The sequence below is a fragment of the Sceloporus undulatus genome, chromosome 6, assembly GCF_019175285.1.
Source record: "Sceloporus undulatus isolate JIND9_A2432 ecotype Alabama chromosome 6, SceUnd_v1.1, whole genome shotgun sequence".
NCBI lineage: Eukaryota > Metazoa > Chordata > Lepidosauria > Squamata > Phrynosomatidae > Sceloporus > Sceloporus undulatus.
Genome location: NC_056527.1, coordinates 89,119,223 through 89,138,929, shown reverse-complemented (window position 1 = coordinate 89,138,929; position 19,707 = coordinate 89,119,223). Strand labels below are relative to the sequence as shown.

At 40.0% G+C, this 19,707-nt stretch overlaps 1 pseudogene; it reads left to right on the top strand.

Moving 5' to 3' along the window:
• Positions 1 to 618: 618 nt before the first annotated feature.
• Positions 619 to 18,519, top strand: LOC121935362 (annotated as a pseudogene).
• The last annotated feature ends 1,188 nt before the right edge of the window (positions 18,520 to 19,707 follow it).

The window sequence follows — 19,707 nt, the reverse complement described above, 5'->3', positions numbered from 1 at the left end:
TATTCCAAACTTTGCTAAGCTCGTTGTTGAAATACTCTCCATTTGCTGGATCCTTGACAATGTGAACACAAACACAAAACAAAACAAAAGCTTCAGGAAATGAAACTAACGTCTTCTTGGATTAAAATCTGATATTATGGCAAAGTGCTTAGAGAAATAATAAGAAAATAAAAACTCCCACATTAGAAAACCAGGCAGGTAGAACAATGCAAGGATGCTTTTGCAGACATAAAACAAACTACACAAGTCTTTGCACCACCCAAAGAGGGAAAAAATGACTGAAGTGAACCATCCTTAAAAGTAGTTTGCACAACCTTTTGTCACAAAAGAGGCTATGTTGCAAGTGTGAATGTGAAGGCTGAGGAACGCAAAGAAATATGCTTAGAATGATGAGCTAAAAAAACACAAATGGTGGTAGGACCGGGATGGGATGGAATTACTCAATGTCGCTAAAAGGATAATGAAAGTTTCAGCCTGGTCAAATCCACCCACTCTCTATGTTGCGGGGGGGGGGATCATAAACAGCCGAGGGGGAAATGAACAAAGTGGAACATCGGGCCCGGTTATTAATATCCATCACTCACACTGGCCTGAGATGATAAATTGTCCAAACAAACAATGCAGTTATAAAAAGACATTCCAAGGAAGAACACACCCTTCCAAAATCAGCATATAAAAGCTTGAGACTATCTTTACCATTCAAGCTTTCTTTGGGTGACGCTTCTGCTTTTTTTTTGGTACTCCCTTGAAAGACCTTTAAAACCATGTCTTATTTGGGCCGTGGATCTAGGCAGGTTTTCTCCTCTCACAGTGGTGGGGCATCTGTGAAGCTTTCTAGTTGTGGAGCATATGGCTTGGGTGGTGGGTCCAGTGCAGGAAGCTTTGGCAGTGGGACAACCTGGGGTGCTGGATCAAGATGGGGAGGCACTGGAGGTGGCACCGGGGGTTGCTTTCATATCTACAATTCTTCTGGCTCTGTTGGCATTGATGGCAGACTTCTCTCTGGTGGGGAAAAAGAAACCATGCAAAACCTGAATGACCGTTTGGCTTCCTACCTGGCTAAAGTGCATGATCTGGAGGAGGCAAACAGTGACCTTGAGCTAAAAATCAAAAACTGGTATGAGAAAACTGCACCTCAGACCAATGGGGGACTCCGTGACTATAGCAAATATTACACCTCCATTGATGACCTTCAAAATAAGGTAAGCTGATGATTTTGAAGTAGATTTTGGAAAACCAAGTAAGGTGTGATTTCAGAATTGAAAGATTTTCAGTGCAATCCTGCTGCTGCTGTTGTTGTTGTTGTTTTCTATCTTGTTTTTTTTCCCAGTTTGGGACTCAAAGTGGTTTACAACAAGTTAAAAAACAGAACGTTAAAAATTCACAAGATGCAAAAATTAAAACATATATCATTATATATGTATGTTATATATAACACACACCAGCACAACAATTAGCAGGGTCCAGTTTATTGTTTAGGTGAGATGGGTCTTGTACGGTCACTCTTCAAATGTCCATCAAAACAGAAAAGTCTTTACTTGTTTGTGAAAAGAAAGTAGGGACTGTGCCAGTCTAATTTCTCTGAGCCTAGGGGTTTCCAGAGCCTAGGGGCAACTCCCGAAAAGACCCTCTCCCATGTTCACATCCGATATACATGTGAGAGTGGTGGGACAGAGAGAAGGGCCTCTCCAGCAGATCTCAAAGCATAGGCTAGATTGTAAGAGAGAATGTGGGTGCAGAATATAATCAGATATTAATATCACATATGAATTTTATCTCCTGTATGGACCCTGAACATGATCTTACATCTATTTTGTTATGGATTGGTTCAGCATGCCATTATACTCATTCTTTTTAAAAGCAACTTTTCAAGCTCTGCAAATACCGTTCACCTCATTCAGGTGGCCAAAATTTTACACTGATCCCCTTTAGAGCCATCATCCTAGCTTTCTTCCTCCATTCCCAGAACCTCTTTCAATTTTTAAAGTTTTTTTTAGCAAAAACAGTGAATTTATCCCATGGCGCTCATTTTCTCATTCACTCAAGACCCCCATTAATGTATTGTGACAACCTCCACAGTAAACCTTTATACTTCGTTGTTGTACAGTGCTGTTTTAAACAACCTGAGGATTAGCATAAATAAGCTTGAGCAATATTTATAATAATAAGCTAATATGATAGTATGATAAAGAGGAAAAGTAGAATGCAACTTCTCTGTGATTTTTCTTTACTCAAACACAGAAATTAGTCTAGCTTTAGACTGGAGTTCATAGTGAGGTTCAATTCTACCTGTTCCAGTTGTTCTTCAGAAACCACTTCCCTTTGTTTGCCATGAAAAATGTTTTGGTTCAACTCCAAAACACTCTTTTATCCACCATGCTTGTTGTTGTTAACCACCATCAAGTCGATCCTGACTCATGGTGACCCTATGGATAAGACAGCTCCAAGACTCCCTATCCTCCACTGCTTTGCTTAGGTCCTGTAAATTCATACCTGTAGCCTCCTTTATAGAGTCCATCCATCTAGCATGCAGTCTTCCTCTCTTTCTACGTCCCTCCATCTTTCCTAGCATTATTGTCTTTTCCAATGAGTGCCTTCTCCAGATGTGGCCAAAGTATAAAACGTCAATTTAGGTTCAAAACACACTACAGAAATAATCCAGTTTGAGATCACTTTAACTGCCCTGGCTCAATGATAGGGAATTCGAGGAACTGTAGTTTTGTGAGGAATTTAGCCTTCTCTGTTAGAGGCCTGGTTCCAACAACAAGCTACAATTCCCAAGATGCCCTAGCACTAAGCCAGGGCAGTTAAAGCAGTCTCAAACTGGATTATTTCTGCAGTGTGTTTTGGACAAATATCATATTTACTTCCAGGGAAATTTCTAGCTCAATCTGTTCTAGGACCCATTTGTTTGTCATCTTGGCTATCCACAGTATCCTCAGCACTCTTCTCCAGCACCACATCTCAAATGAATTGATTTTCTTCTTATCCACTTTCTTCACTGTCCAGTTCTCATTTCTGTACATAGTAATGGGGAATACAATGACTTGTACAATTCTAGTTTTTATGCTCAGTTGTATGTCTTTACTCTACTGGAACCTTTCTAGTTTTTTCATAGCTGCCCTTTCCATTCCTAGTCTTCTAATTTCTTGACTGCAGTCCCCGTTCTGATCTATGTTTAATCCAAGGTACAAGAACTCTTTTACTATTTCGATTTCTCCATTGTCTAGGTTGAATTTGTGTAGATCCTCCGTGGTTCCAGGTCTGTGATGTTTTCCGCTAGTAGTATGGTGTCATCTGCATTTCTTAGATTATTGACGTTCCATCTTCCATGCTTCCATTTGAGGGGGGGGGGTTATCTGTCTAAAACGAGTTGATAGTTTCAACTAGAGTTGACCAATTAAATCAATGGATCTTACGTAAGCGTCGAATTACTAAATTCCCATTAATTCAGTGAGTCTCCCCTAGTTGGGACTTAAGCCACATGCTGTATCTACACTACAGAATTAATACAGTCTGACACTATTTTAACTGCCATGGCTCAATGCTATGTCATTCACTGATCTGTAGTTTTGTGAGATATTTAACCTTCTCTCACCGAGAACTCTGGTACCACAGCAACTACAGATCTCAGGATTTCATAGGATGGGGCTTTGACAGTTAAAGTGGTGTCAAACTGTATTAATTCTGCAGTGTGCCAACAGGCATAGTAGGTGTAATAATCTGTATTTAACGTAACATGTAGTTTGCCCCACAGTCCTTGGTATAGCGGGCTAATAGATCCCAGCTATCAGGGCTGGGAAAGACTTTGGATTGTAACCATTTTAGCAACAAGTTCACTTTTAAGGTACTTTTGAGTCTTACAATATTGTAAATAAACAACATGCATAGCGTAATTTGGCAATTCCATCAAGGTGATGTTTGATGCATGAGAAATACATTGCATGTCTTGCTTTTTCTCTTATGACAACTTAATTACATTAATAAAAATGTCGAATCCTAACAAATCTGCCAAAAAGACTTCCTATTCAGTTTTCCCCTGTTTTTATTCTCCACCTCCACCCCACAAACCCCCGCATGCAGATCATTTCATCAAGCGTGAACAATGCCAGCATTATTCTCCAGATAGATAATGCCAGGCTGGCTGCAGATGACTTCAGAATGAAGTAAGTTGAAGCAGAGTATATCGCATTTCACTGGTAAAATGCAAGGATGGCAAGTAAAGGCATTGTGGGGTGCTTCTCTGCAACACAGATGGCTCCTAACACTAACAAACATTGGGCTTATTCCCACTTATATTTAAACCAGTTTGGGATTCACCTTCACTCAGTGTTGGTAAATCGATTTCAAAAGGTCTGTCATTCCCACTATGAAAGTGGATCTTTTCATTATCCCCCTGTAATCACTTCTTTTTCGGCACGATTGTCATCCCCACTAGTTTGCACCGCTTCAAAATGCATGTCAATTATCTGTGCGTCATCAGTGACATAAGCGGCAGCCCAGGAAGCCTGACATGGGAACTATATATATATATATTGATAGAAGATTCAATTCGTTGGCTGGTCCTCATTTTCAAGTAAGAGCAGATCGGTTTATTTGGGACCATTGTGTGTTGTGAAGAGACATCTAAACACATTTCTCTATTTTCTTCCTTAACTTATCCTGTGTTCATGTCATGTGTGAGGCTATATATGCAATGCCAAAATAATGCAGTTTGATACCTCTGTAACTGCTATGACTCAATTCTGGGATCTGGAGTTTTGCAAGGTATTTAGCCTCCCTGTCAGAGAGCTCTGGTGCCACAACAAACTATAAATCCCAGGATTCCATAAGACGAATTCATGGCAGCCAAAGCAGTATGGAACTGCATTATTTCTGCCATGCAGATGGAGCCTAAGGAAGAAAAAAAAAACCTCAGCTGGCAGAAGTGGAGTCTTTCCCCCACTTTATAGGGGAAAGGGTTACAGCAGTAGAGAATTAATTGATGTGATTAAGCAAGAAAGCTGTAGCTCAGCTGCACGCTGCTTAGCATATGGCTTAGCCCAGAGGCTGGGAGTTTGCACAGTAAAACCTTTATTGGGAACCACAGAAAGAATATATGCAATTATTCATTCCCAGATCAAAAAACACGTTCTCTGATAGTCAGAAAACTCTACTGAAAAGAAGAATAGACCATAAGAATTTTGTGCAATGCTCTTCTGGTATTCATCAAATGTCCCAATGTGCTGAAGGTCTCATCCACACTGCAGAAATAAAGCAGTTTGATACCACTTCAACTGTCATGACTCAGTGCTATGGAATTCTGAGATCTGTAGTTTTGTGAGTTATTTTGCCTCCTTTGTCAGATAGCTCTGGCGTTCCACCAAAGTACAGATCTCCGAATTCCATAGCATCGAACTATGGCAGTTAACGCAGTGTCAAACTGAATTATTTCTGCAGTGTGGCAGCAGCCAAAGAAGAATTATTCAGGAGAAAGGAACACACAGTTTTCTTCACAGAATTTATTTTCCAAAAACAGTTTTTTAACCCACACCCCCCAACAAATATGTTTTTATCCACAGAATAATTTATTTACATCAGTTTAGGACATTTCAGTATGGGCAGAATACTGAGAAGGAACAGTAAAAGCAAAAAGAAAACTATCATAATTATTCTTCTTTGCATGAAAAGATGAAATAGTCAACAACTTACATCCTTATCCCATTTTGTGAGACAAAAACAATCAGCTAATGGATCTGCGACAAGACAGCCAAGCACTGTTAAGCAAATTTTCTTGTATTAATGAATTATTGTTGTTGTTATTATTATTATATCCTGCCTCTCCCTATATTGGATAATGAATATCTCAAAACACTTTTTTTTTCTTTTTGAAGATATGAAAATGAGGTATTCCTTCGCCAGAATGTTGATGCAGACATCAATGGTCTGCACAAAGTCCTGGATGAACTAACTCTATCCAAGAGTGACCTAGAAATGCAGATTGAAAGTCTGATTGAAGAGCTAACTTTCCTCAAGAAGAACCATGAGGAGGTAAAGTGGACATTTCTCTAAATCAGATTACAATACTTGTAGAGGTCAGACAGTAAGGCATGAATGGTGCCATTCATTTCATAGTCATATATGAATACGGTATTGCTAATACTTAGTTATGCATCTTATAACTTAGGGCATTTCACAATGGTTGGATTCATAGCCATGAAGAAGTAAGGTGGCCATTTTGCTAAAACAGATTATAATACTTGTAGAGATCAGACAGCAATGTATGAATGGCGCTGTTCATTTCTTATTCGTAGATGGATATTGCTACTACTAAGGTACGCATCTTATAACTTGTGGCATTTCTAAACAACTGGATTCATAACCACGAGGAAATAAGGTGGCCATTTTGCTAAAACAGATTACAGTTACATACAGCTCAGTTAGCAACGGTGGCATTCATATGTTAGCCAAGATAGCTATATGTTGCTAGTATTAAGTTAAGCAACATATAGCGATTACAAAATGTTCTTTTTAGACTGCTTAGCCTCAGGATTCCCCCAGTCAGCATGACCAATGGTGGGGATAATGACTGGGGATACCATAGTCCAAAGATAAAACTTTTACAAGGCCTGGTTAAATTGGTATCAACCCAAAACATCTTTTAGTTTAGACTTGATACCAATAATAGCTATTTTTCTGAGTGTGAACTAGTTCAGAAGACCAACAGTTATTATGCTCAGCCCTGTCATTAGGAAGAGTGAGGGGATTGCCTCAGATGGCAGAGACAAGGGTGACTCCCAGCCATTCCACCCAAATCTCCCAGTCATTCCTATCCATCTGAGCTAATGACAGTCTCAGTGATGCTTCTTTCTTGGTGATGGGTTGACAGGTTAGCCTTATAACTTCCAGCATCACTGGAAGAGCCCATAAAGCAATTAAGCAAACAGAGGGCTCATTTACAATGGCTAATTAATCCAGAGCCAGTCCAGAGTATTATGCCCCAGACCAACCACATGCATCAGGATGAATCCAGTGCAATGCTGCATTGTCATGCACACAAGCCAGCCAATCCATGTCAGAGATGTGATCAACAAGTAGAGGATCATTTTACCCCCTCCTCGTTGATTGCACAGGCACACCATTCTGACCTCGGCAAAAGTAATGGCAACAGCAGGCTCTCACAGGGTGTTACTTGGCTGATGAAGCAACAGAAGTATGGGGCTTTGACAGTTAAAATGGCTCCAAAGAAGATCCACTACTGTACTGCTCAGTACAGGATAAAGGAGATGGCACAGTGTTTGCTTTCTGGACAAGTGGATTGGGCTGAACTGGATCCAACTGAGCTGTCTAGACAGCCAAGAGAACTGGAGACACTCCAAAGTTTCCTGGAAACTCTGGAATAAACTAAGGGCTCTCTTAAGCCAAATTAATCACTTTAAATAGTTTTGTTTTTTTTTGCTTTCGATGTCACCAGTATGTCACCTGGACAAATTGCACAGGGACCAGGGTGAGTCCGGTGTATATCTTTGGTGTAGACAAGCCCAAAAAAAGCAGCTGGTCCCGGTATTGTGTAATTATCTGCTCCTGAGACCCATGCTTTTGCTTGAGCTATCGTATTAAAGCATTTGAGCAAAAAAAGTGGGTACTGTACTGAGCAAAACAGTGAGCAAACAGTCCAACATGCAGAAGATGACCACTGTGTGTGCTATATAGCTTGCTTTGCAAACCAGTCTGCAGTCCTCACATGCAGGATGTTTTTAACTGTGTGTGAATCTGACTACATGAGGAGGGAAATTAACAAGGAGCAGAAAAAAGAAGAATCTAAAATAATGTTTGGCAGTGTATCTGGAAGCACATGCTCAAAACATTTACTTGACTATTAATTTAAAGGGAAATTTTATGAAGAGCCAGTGTCAGTAGTATTTGACACCCCAAAAAGATCTATAAAATATTATATGCTTAATGATTAAGATGAAAGAGGAAAAGAAGAATAGGGGATTTTTACCACTCGTGGGATCTGCAAAACCAGTGCATTCAGCCAAGGTAAAAGAACAAAGTATTATCAGCAAGTAGTGCCAGTAACTAATACTTAACCTGTTTTTATAATATCTGTGCAAATAGAGGCGAAGCAGGCTCTGACTCATCTCTCCGTGAGATTAATTTCTTCAGCTTTGTTAGAGATATAAAATCACTCAAGCTTCAGTACAATAGCAACAGCATAAAGAGTTATTCCTCTTTGGTATTAGGGTTGCACATCTTCATTTATTACACTCTTGCAAGTAGGAACAAAGAATTTCAAAAGCATTCTTATCTATGTATGAGATGACAAGAGTTTTGCACCTTTTGGGGGGACACTAAGGAAAAAATGTTGGTGGGGGGAAGTGGTTGCAGGAATAAAAAACATTTATTTGTACAAACTTTTCACAAAAATCCTGATAACTTGAAAAATGTCACAACAGTTCAATGCTGTGTTGGCATGCTCTTTCTCATCAAGGACATCTGTATGCCTATTTGGTGTTTTTAAATAACAACAACAACAATAAATTGATCATGCATTCAAAATTTATCTGACTGTGGTGCTGGTGTACAGAGAGAGTGAGAGAATAGCAATCTTAACACTGTTTTGTAGTCTCCACAATAAAGAAAGGTTGTAGTTCTTTGGAAGGTAGACAGAGCTTGAGTGCAGATGTAACTAGAGTTTGGAAAAGTTATTTTTCCCATTCCATAGGTGACTGTATTGCGGCAGGGGTAAGTTGCTTTATTTTTACATGCGATAAACTCCATAGCCTGGAAAAGTAACTTTCCCAAACTCTGGGTGGGGGCAGAAGCTATTCCAATTAGCTTTTTAGCAGCAGTTTTGATCTGTAACAGTTAGCAAAATTGTATATTGAGGTTAGACAAGATTACGGAGGACACAGTGCTAAATTTAAGCATTATTATTATTATTATTATTATTATTATTAATTTATATAGCACCATTAATTTGCATGGCACTTTACAGACATCATCAAAACAGCATATAACCTGGCAATGGCGTACAATCTAAAAGTCATAAAATATAAAATATACAAAATTGTTTCAAAGCGTTCCCAGAAATGGCGTCCCCTGGAACCCGATGGGAACCCGATGGGAACGCTTGGAGGCAGCGGCGTTCCCTGTGCGGTAAAGTCGCGTTCTGGGCCCCATCGGGTTCCCATCACGCTCTGTGCGCAGCCCCGCTCGTGCATGTTAGAACACATCAGGGAACGTTTTAACCCCGGTGCGATAAACTTCTAAATGGCAGGAGAGGACATTTCCTCTAAATGTTAAAAGAAACCTTCTAATGGCATGGATTCCTATTTGCTGGAGGTACAGACTGAGTCTCCCTTATCCAAAATGCATGGGACTGGAAGTGTTGTGGATTTGTGTGTGTGTGTGTGTGTGTGTGTGTGTGTTTGGCGTTGGTTTGATTTTAGATTTTAGATATTTGCATGTACATAATGAGCTAACTTGGAGATGGAACCCAAGTCTAAACAGGAAATTTATTTATGTTTCGTATACCGATTACACACATAACCGGAATGTAATTTTATACATAATATTTTTAATAATTTTGTGCATGAAACAAAGTTTGTGTTCATTGAATCATCAGAAATCAAATCTGCTTATTCTGGTCCTAAAAACCTCTGTTCCGGTAAAATGGTTTCCATAAGCAGTAGATAGCAAAAGGCTTCAGCAAAATGATTTCCATGAGTGATAGATAGTTTTTTTGGCTCTAGGAAGCCATAATTAGAGTAGATGACTTACACTATGTTAGTCATGGCTTACTTGTCCTATTGTTGATCTTACAAGAGGTGTATCTACACTGTAGAAAGAAAGGTTTGACACTACTTTAAGTGCTGTAGCTCCACCCTATGGAATCCTGGGACTTGCAATTTTAACAATATAATAACAAGGTCTTTAGCTTTCTTTGCCAAAGACTGCAGGTGCCTCACAGAACTACAAATTCCAGGATTCTGTAGAATGGATGGAGCCACTCCAATTAAAGTGGTGTTAAACTGCATTATTTCTACAATGTAGAAGAATCCCTAGTCTGACTGTAAGCATATGTTTAAATCTAGATCCAATCAGTTCAAGACTTTTTTTCTCTTTTCTCTTCTTAGCCACACACCTCTTTCTGACATTTCCTCCTTTCCCTCCATAGGAAATAAAAGGTCTGCAAGGCACAACCTCAGGGAAGGTCAGCGTTGAAATGAATGCTGCCCCGGGAATTGACCTGACCACCGTTCTGAACAAGATGAGAGCAGAATATGAGGCTCTGGCAGAACAAAATCATCAAGATGTTGAAAACTGGTTCAATGAAAAGGTAAAAATGACACTGTGTATTCACAAATGAGCAAGACAACAGATCATCCCCTACATCAGATGTGAGTTTGAAGACTATCTCATGTACAGTGAAACACTATGACAGATAGGACCAGGGCCATCCATCCATTCATGGAAATCATGACAGAGTGAGATTTCTGCATCATTATTATTATTATTTGAAGCTAATCCTCTTTCTCTGCTCCTGCTACATTTGAACAACATAAACCTACATTTGAACTACAGCTCCCAGGCTCCCTCAGCCAGTATGGGGGATCTGGGAATTATAGTCAAAAATGTAACTTTTCAAGCTCTTCCCATTGTTCCTTAAATACATCATTTAAATATACATTTTACCAATCCTTTCTTCAAAAAGACTGTATTCTGCAGAAGATATCTTGCATCTTCAAGCAAAATGAAATGAAATGTAATACAGCAATCAGCATGAATGAAAAATGAATGACACAGGTAGTCTCGGATATGTCTTTAGTTGAAGCATTGGAACTGATCTAGATTTTCTTGTTGCAGAGGAACCCAGCCCTTTTTAATTAAGAAGACACATTTCTTTTTCTTTTTTTAAATTTTAGTTCTTATTTTGTACCAAGGCACAGGCTCGGGAATCTATTCTCCATACCTGCTATATTCATACAGTCTTCTGAATCTGTTTCCTTCTAAGGCATCTTTCCCCAAACTATCACTTTCCACATAGTTTGGATGAAAACTCTCATCAGCCGCAGCCACAACCCCACACTGCTTGGGATGAAGAAAATAGTAGTCCAAAACATTTGCAGGGTTCCAGGTTGGACAAGGATGAGTAACAGTCCCCTATCAGTTCTAGCTTCCTTTCTAGATGTACTGTTCTTCTGCACAATATCCTTGAGCAATTGGGGACTAGGAGCAGGTCGACCCAGTTGAACTTGAGCTAGGATTTGAACCCTGGTGTCTTGGAGTCTTAGTCCACTGCTAAAGATCACTGTGCCACATTGGCTCTTTCCTCTTCCTATTACTAACATCTGTATATGAGGCACTCCCATTTTACAAATAGAGCTAACATGTTGCTGGAAAAAAAAGATTCTATGGCTCAGGGCATTTTTCTCTAATGTGAGTACTATATGTTTAAATTCTGTTATTTAATTGCTGCAGAGTAAAGAACTAAACATGACGATCAGCGTGAATGCCAAGGAGACCAGCTCCAACAAGAATGAGATTGCAGAGCTAAGACTCACCCTTCAGGGATTGGAGATAGACCTGAAAACTCAGCTTGCTTTGGTATGAGCACAGGTCTCTTGCAGACAAAATGTTTGTATCTGAAAGAGTAGCTCACACATCTCATTCAGCCATACATCTCTCTTTTATGGGACATGTTGCAAATCTTATTTAGATAATGAATAAAGCCAGGGATGTGGTGGCTTAGTGGTTAAGATGCCAGTTCTGATGATCGGAAGATCAGAAGGTTGGCAGTTCAAGGCCTGAGTGCTGCATGATGGGGTAAGCTCCTGTTACTAGTCCCAGCTTCTGCCAACCTAGCAGTTCAAAAGCATACAAATGCAAGTAGACAGATAGGTAACACTTAAGTTGGAAGGTAACAGCATTCAGTGCAGTCATGCTGGCCACATGACCACCAGAGCAGTCTTTGGAAAATGCTGGCTCTTCAGCTTAGAAACGGAGATGAGCGCTGCCTCCTACAGTTGGTTACAACTAGACATTCATATCAGGCACTCATAACAGCGTGCTACCTTTACCATTAATGATTACTTTACAGTTTATCTTGTGCCACTTGCTAAAGTCCTGCTCTCGACCTCAGTTAGACATCCTAAGGTAGCACTCTGTGCACCAGGGTAGAGATGGCTGATCTAGACACTACTATTCCTGTCCTATCACTGAATACAAATGACCAGAACTCAAGGGTGTCCTCCCCCCCCTCAAAAAATGCATACAGCATTGCTTTTATGACATATTATAAATGGAACTGGTATATCTGGTGAGTACTGAGTAGAATTCATAATTACTTTGCACAGGAATGGCTTGAGACTTACTATGGGCCCATTGTCTCAAACAACCTGCAATTCCTTATTCATGGCTGTTACTAAAGAGCTGCTCCTGGATGTGTTGTATTATACAGTTGGCCCTCCATATCTGCAGATTCTGCTTCCACAGATTCAACTATCCATGGCCTGAAAATATTTTTTTTAAAACCCCAAAAAGCAAACCTTGTTATTTCATATACGCCACTGTATGTAATGGGACTTGAGCATCCACAGATTTTGGTATCCATGAGAGGTTTTGGAACTAAATCCCAGCAGATACAAAGGGCCCGGTGTTACAAGGTGGGAGGAAACATAGGGCCAAAACAGACTGGCAAAAAATGGCGGCGTTGGGGTGGCATGGGGGCATTTATACATGCTGCACCATAGAAATGCTGAAAAGCTGTCACCGCAGTGGAAAGGGCACCTTTTTTCTGCCCCCAAAAGGAGCAGCATTTTGCCACTTCTTTTGGGCTGGAAAAATGCCAGATTTGAGCAGTGGTGTGCGGTTGCTGCAGGCCCAATCTGGCGCTAAAAGGAGTGGCATAGAGCCGCCCCTTTACAGCCTATGTGGACTCCCAACCTGCTTTTATTGGAACTTAGACAGACTCCCACCCTTACCAAGGAAAAAAACACATTGTTTAGAAAGGAGAACTGCAGTTCCTGGAAGCTTCCAAGCACAGCCATACTCATCCAAAGCAAGTTCATCCACTTCCACTCCATTTGCAAGACTGCAAATGGTCAAAGATAATGGGATTTTAGTCCCAAACTTCTGGTGGGTATGCAATTGGGGAAAGCTTATAGAATCCCTTTGTCCACCTTAGACGTTTTGGAATGGCAACCCTTTGAAATGTCAGAGCAAGCCTAGTGCTAGGTTTGCATGACTGTATCTTGTTTTATCTCTCAGAGACAATCCCTTGAATCCACACTGGCTGAGACAGAAGGCCTTTACTGTACCCAGCTCTTGCAAATACAAGGGCTGATTACCAATGTGGAGACACAAGTACAACAGGTGAGGGATGATATGGAGACCCAGAATGCAGACTACAGGCAACTCTTAGATATCAAGATCCGCCTTGAGAATGAGATTGAGACCTATCGGCATCTGATTGATGGAGAAGAAAGGTAGGAAACAAAAAACCAAAAACATTGGAAACAAAACTAGTAATGGTGCCCTAAGCCAGTAATATCTTTGGTACGTTTATTTATTCAGTCTTAACATTGTTAATAATGTTGCAAACAGTTGGCTGTTGAATATCAAATACTCTGTAAAGCAAGATTATATGCACAAACCACGTGCATGTAACTACTGCATGGTGTGTGTTGGGGCAGTGTGCCACTTGATTTATGTTTCAACAAGCTCTTTCTTTCATGCAGTAGTTCAAGCCAATTGGCACTAACATGTACAGACAAAGATGTGAGTTTTTGATTTCCATAGAACATCATATCTGACAATGGTTGCTTGTACCATTTTCAGCCCACAAATTCCTTATCTTGTGGCAATGAAAATCATGGTCATCCAGATAGAAATGATATTTTCTTTTATTGGTCTATCACTGTAAATAAATATACTACTACTACTACTGTAGAAACAACTTAAACCACATTTGTTCCCTATAAATGAAGAGCTGCACATTTAGGGGGAGTCACTGAAGCATGGTGTAGTGGTTTGAGCATTGGATGATGACTCTGGAGACCAGGTTTCAAATTCCCACTCAGTCGTGGAAACCAGTTGGATGACCTTGAGCAAATCACATACTCTCAGCCTCAGAGGAAAGCAAAGGCAAACCCATCTGAAGAAATCTTGCCAGCTCAGTGATAGGAACCTATGTGAAGGCACACAATAGCAATACTGTTATTTGGGTTTTCTGGGGACTGGGAATTTGAATGTCAACAGCATGAAACACAACAACAGTGTTGTTACAAAACTTGAAAGTGAACTGAAAAGTTTAGGAACAGAAGGGCCTACTTAACTGGATGCCATGAAAACAAAACCTACTATTTTCTATCCCTGTTTCACCCTATTTTGTGGATGTAACTTACAAAGCAAGCCTATATGTGTCTAGTGAGAAGTACCCTATATATATATATACTTTAGAAGAAGGAGGTTGGCATCCAATTCTGTCTCCTGAATAGGTCACAGACATTGTTTGGCATGTTATACTACACACTGCTCACTGAAAATGTTCAGTGAGACTTAGGCCCCATACAGACAGGCCAAAATAAAGCTGCTTTGGGTCACTTTGGAGGTATGCTGTTTCAACAATGCATGCTTACTAAAAGTCCAGAAGCTGCGCCAAAGCTATGCTCTTGTCCTTAGAACTGGATTGTGGCTTTGGCACAGCTTCTGGACTCTTAGTACGCATGCATCATTGAAACAGCATACCTCCAATGGGACCCGAAGCAGCTTTATTTTGGCCTGTCTGTATGGAGCCTTACACTCAACTAAATGTATATCAGGTTGCAATATAAGCCCCCAAAGAAGAAAACCACAAATTCACTCTAATGTCAAGCAAAGAATGGAGATTTGAGCCTAGTCACCTAAATCTTAATTCAACACACTGCTAGACTGTGCTGGCTTTCTGTAATATAATATGTCAAGCAGTGCCTATGGGATATTCAGGAGATGGATGCTAACCTCCTTCTGCTAAAGTACTATATACAGGGTGCAGATAAATAATAATAATAATAATAATAACAACAACAACAACAACAATAATAATAGTAATAGGATTTATTTATATACCACCCAATCACTGGCTGTATCTACACTACAGAATTAATGCAGTTTAACACTGCTTTAACTGCCATGACTCAATGGTATGCAATTGTGGGATTTGTAGTTTTGTAAGATATTTAGCCTTCCCTGTCAGAGTGCCACAACAAACTACAAATCCCAGGATTCCATAGGATGGAGCCATGATAATTAAAGCAGTGTCAAAACTACATTAATTTTGCACTGTGGTAACAACCACCGTTGGATATAACATATGTTATATATTACATCTTTGTAATAATTCCAGTCAGAGATCTTTGGAATTCTTGTGATACAGAAGATGACTAGCCAGATGACTCTACTTCCTGATAATAATAAATTTATCATGCATACGATTGCATTAGTCATCATAACTGCAAGAAAGTTAAGCAAATATGTCAAAATTTGGCTAAGACTACACTGAACTGCCGAAAGGATCATTCGTTTTAAAATTACCCTTGTTGAGAATACATTCAGGGGTAGCTATATTGGCCATTTAACAAATACAAACAAAATTCCATCAGTGATACCTTTATTGGTCAACCAAAATGCACAATATACCATATTTTCCGGCGTATAAGACGACCCCCCCCAACCTTTCCAGTTAAAATATAGAGTTTGGGATATACTCACTGTATAAGACTACCCCTCTTCCAACATACACCAAATAAAAATTTAAAAAATATCAGATTTGATTTCAATATGGTAATTTTAATTCAAATGCATATGACATGCAGGTATTTAGCAGGAAAACTTGTTGTATACAAAGCCCGCTTGGATTGGTCAGTTCTCCCTACCTGCCCAGCCCGCCCTCTCTCAGGGCGGTAACACAAACACGACTTTTTTCCATACCCCGGGCGTCTCAGACACCTGCAACTTGATCCGCCCTTCACTTACACCTTCCCGGTGAGGCACCCCCTCACCTCATCATCGGGATTGCGTTAAGTCACTTCTTTCCACGAATCTTGATGAGTGGATTTTCTTCTACTGTACTTGTACAGCGCCACCCTTGCTGCTTTCATACATTTGCCACATTTGGCAGGGATGTGGCCGCGACCGTTTTTGAGCTCCCCCCACCATATGCGGTGATCGCAGATTCTCCAGTTCAGCTCAGAGGTTTCAGCACCCGCCCTATAAGATGACATCTGGCGTATAAGACGACCCCTGACTTCTGAGAAGATTTTCCTGGGTTAAAAAGTAGTCTTATACTCCAGAAAATACAGTACTTTTTGCAAGCTTTCGAACCTCCATGGGCTTCTTCATCAGGCAAGATGTTACAAACCAAACAGGAGAAGAAGACAAAAACAATTGGAGATGTTAGATGCCTACATGTTGTTTCAGTCCTTAGTAAAGATGTTATGACTGGGGAAGATATCTTTTGCAAGCAGGCTCCTCCTCCTCCTGGCCATGCACCAATAGGGAGATTTTCAAAGTCCAGGAAATTTAAAGTCTATTTGCATCTCACAAGGGACCCCACTTTTGCAATCCAATATGTCTCCATTCCAGGGAGGTCACAGGCCTCTTTGTAGGCAGAGAACAAGGGATTCCTCAAGAAGTCTCCATGTTTTTGCATCAGGAACATTTTGGTGATGTAGAGATAAAACATATGAATTCAGTCCAGATTTTAAGAAGAAAAAAATTGTTTGAAGTCCCAGTCCACAGGCTTATTGAGAATGTTATTGGTGTAATAGTCTTTTAACATTTCGTGACTTTAACCCCGTAAAGGTCTATATGCTATAAACAATTGATGTTTCATACTTACATACTATCAACATGTGAAATTTAGCTCAACAAAAGCAATCCCATTGTGTATTACAGTGAATTTGGCTACAGAAGCAACAGAGACATAGGATCAAGAACCCTGGGATCTGGAACAGGTTTGGGATTAAGAGGTATGGGATCTGGTGCAAGAGACCCTGCATCTGGAACAGAATCTACTTCTAGAGTAACTGCAGCTACACATACCGATTCCACATCCAAAGAAAAAGGTAATGGTTACTGCCGGGAATTTTTAAAATGTTTTTAATAGACTTGTGATTGATTCTAACATAAGATCTAGCACAGTGTCTGTAAATCTTCACTTATTCCTTTCTGAATGATGAGCCCATCAGACACTAACAAAAGGCAGACACTGTCTAGCCACACCTCACCCTTCAGCCAGTAAGTGGCTGTGGAAAAGAGGCAGTGCTCAGTTGTCAGGGAGTTAGATAGTGAACAGTGGTGTTCACTGTGGATCGAGGTGTTGAATAATGCCATCTGTAGCAACCATAAAAGGCAGGCAGGTATAATTTGTTGTATGTCACCAACAGGATTTTGGCCATTGAAACCATTTTAAAATGTAACTCAGCAATGAAGAATAAAATCAATTGTTATAAAGCAGAAAGAGAAACTAAACAGCATTCAAACATGAGCTGGACCAAAAGAACCAAAAATATCCATATATGCTGATATGTTCCTACTGGAATGGATGACAGTTTTGTCTTTGAAGAGCATTACACACATAATTAATTCCAAGCAAACACTTCCATTTAAAAGGGTGGAAAAAACAAGTCCTAAAAACTACCAAAGAAGAACTAAACGTTACAAAGGTGAAGATGGGTGATTTTCCCATTAGACAAAGTGAGGCACCTGTCCCAGACAGAAAAGCACGAGGAGCAGCAAATTGGACATGCCCCTCCAGCCAGGAGACTCTCTGGCCTCATCCCAGACTCACTTGCTGTTTTCTAGCTGTAGCAAATACTGTAGTTGGGGTGTAGTCAGCTGGAGTCTCCTAAACAAGTCACTGGTGGACTCTGGAGAACCACATCAGCCACTTCCCTACTACAGGAATTCTAAAACAGAGGCACAGATGGCATATGACTGTTCAAAACCCACTAGACCCCAAATATCTTGCTCTAAGAGGTCCTTCCAATCAGAATGTTTGATGGATGAGCATGGAGACTACTTGCGTCATCACCACCACAGGCAATCTCTATAAACAACCTGCCTACAATGCCTCATTCTGAGGAAAGATTCCCCAGAAGAAAGCAGCATGGATGAAGCAAGAGGTGGGGAAAAAGTGGAAGAAACATGGTTAGAACTGAACTAGGTTCTGGTTAGTGCAAGCTACTGTCAGTCCTTCTGATTCAGCAGGAGACCTTGCACTTCCACAGCCAGAGAGATGCACACAGAGGACAGTTTCATTGGAATAACCTCACTTCATTGTTCAAAGGATGACATATATCCATTTTATATTCTGTAAGCGTCTTGTGAAAAAAAATATACCGGTGGAGATTAAAATTTCAATTACATGTACTTTTGTTTGTTTCAGAAACAAAGAAAACTAGAGTGATCAAAACAATCATTGAAGAATTAGATGAGCATGGGCGAGTAACATCCTCCCAGGTGCAGTCTGTTGAAGAAAAGAGAGTAATTTAAGCATCAAGATACTATACAGAAGGACATTTTGGTTTGTAGTGATGCCGTAACATCAGAAGAAAGCATATATTTTACATTAATGTATCTATATACTGAGAAGCCCATTGAATTCTTTCCTTTCCTTAATAAGAAGTCTGTTTAAACAACCTGATTTCTCTCCCTAGAATTTGCTTAGATTGGAAGTAGGTTCCATCACTAGCTAATAAAAATTTCTATTCCTGCAATAACAATTACCTTAATTACTTTCATACAAATGTATTTCCAAACCTGATTTTGTGAGTTACAAACAATTTAGTCTGTCATCATGGAAGGAATATCCTACTTCCAACCCTTCACTTTACAAGGGACTTGGTAGGATTGCATGGCATGGCATGGCATGGCGTGACTACTGAGCGCCAAACACTCACAATACTTTGCAACTGCTTCATATACTTTAATATTTTCTCTCTAATTCCAACAACTGTTTTGAATTTCTTGCATCAGGACCCAATAATACAGAGGTAGACCTGTGTTGAGATTTGGGACTTGGGTTAAGGCCAGAAGGCTGTGTGTCTTTACTGCAATCCTCCCATCCATTCCTTTGAACTGCTGTACTGATCCAGTTGTTTATAATCCCAAGCATACCTCAATTAAGATATCTAGTTTCAAAAGGATCATAATAATTAACAGTATGCCACATGAAGGCCTTATGTATGCTGCCTAGTGAGTGCCAATACAGGCCTACATTATCGTGCCTTGCTCATGCTGCCTGGTCTGTCTGGTCTTGTCTACAGTTTATACTTAAGCACATGGAAATTGAGATTGGTGGGGTGTCATAATGACTCTTCAGGGCATCTGAAGCAAAATTATCATGTATACATAATAATATCCCATCTTGCTGCAATAGTTCCAGTGCCCCTTTCTAGCTCATATAGCCTTTTAACACTAGATTCAGATGTTTAAAAATGCAGCTATAGAAAACAGGTGGATTTCTTCACATCTGCATTTAGTGCCCATACAAATAAGTTCACATACTACCCATAGGGAAATTTGTCACCTTTTGCTTTCTCCCATATTTGAACTGAATTTTTAAAAATCAAGTTTTTTTTCCTGTCCCAAATATGAAGAAATCTGCAAAGTTTAGCCAGTTCTCCTGAACAAACTAGAGGAGGGGGGGGGGATGCATTCATTTTACTGGCTATATCCAAA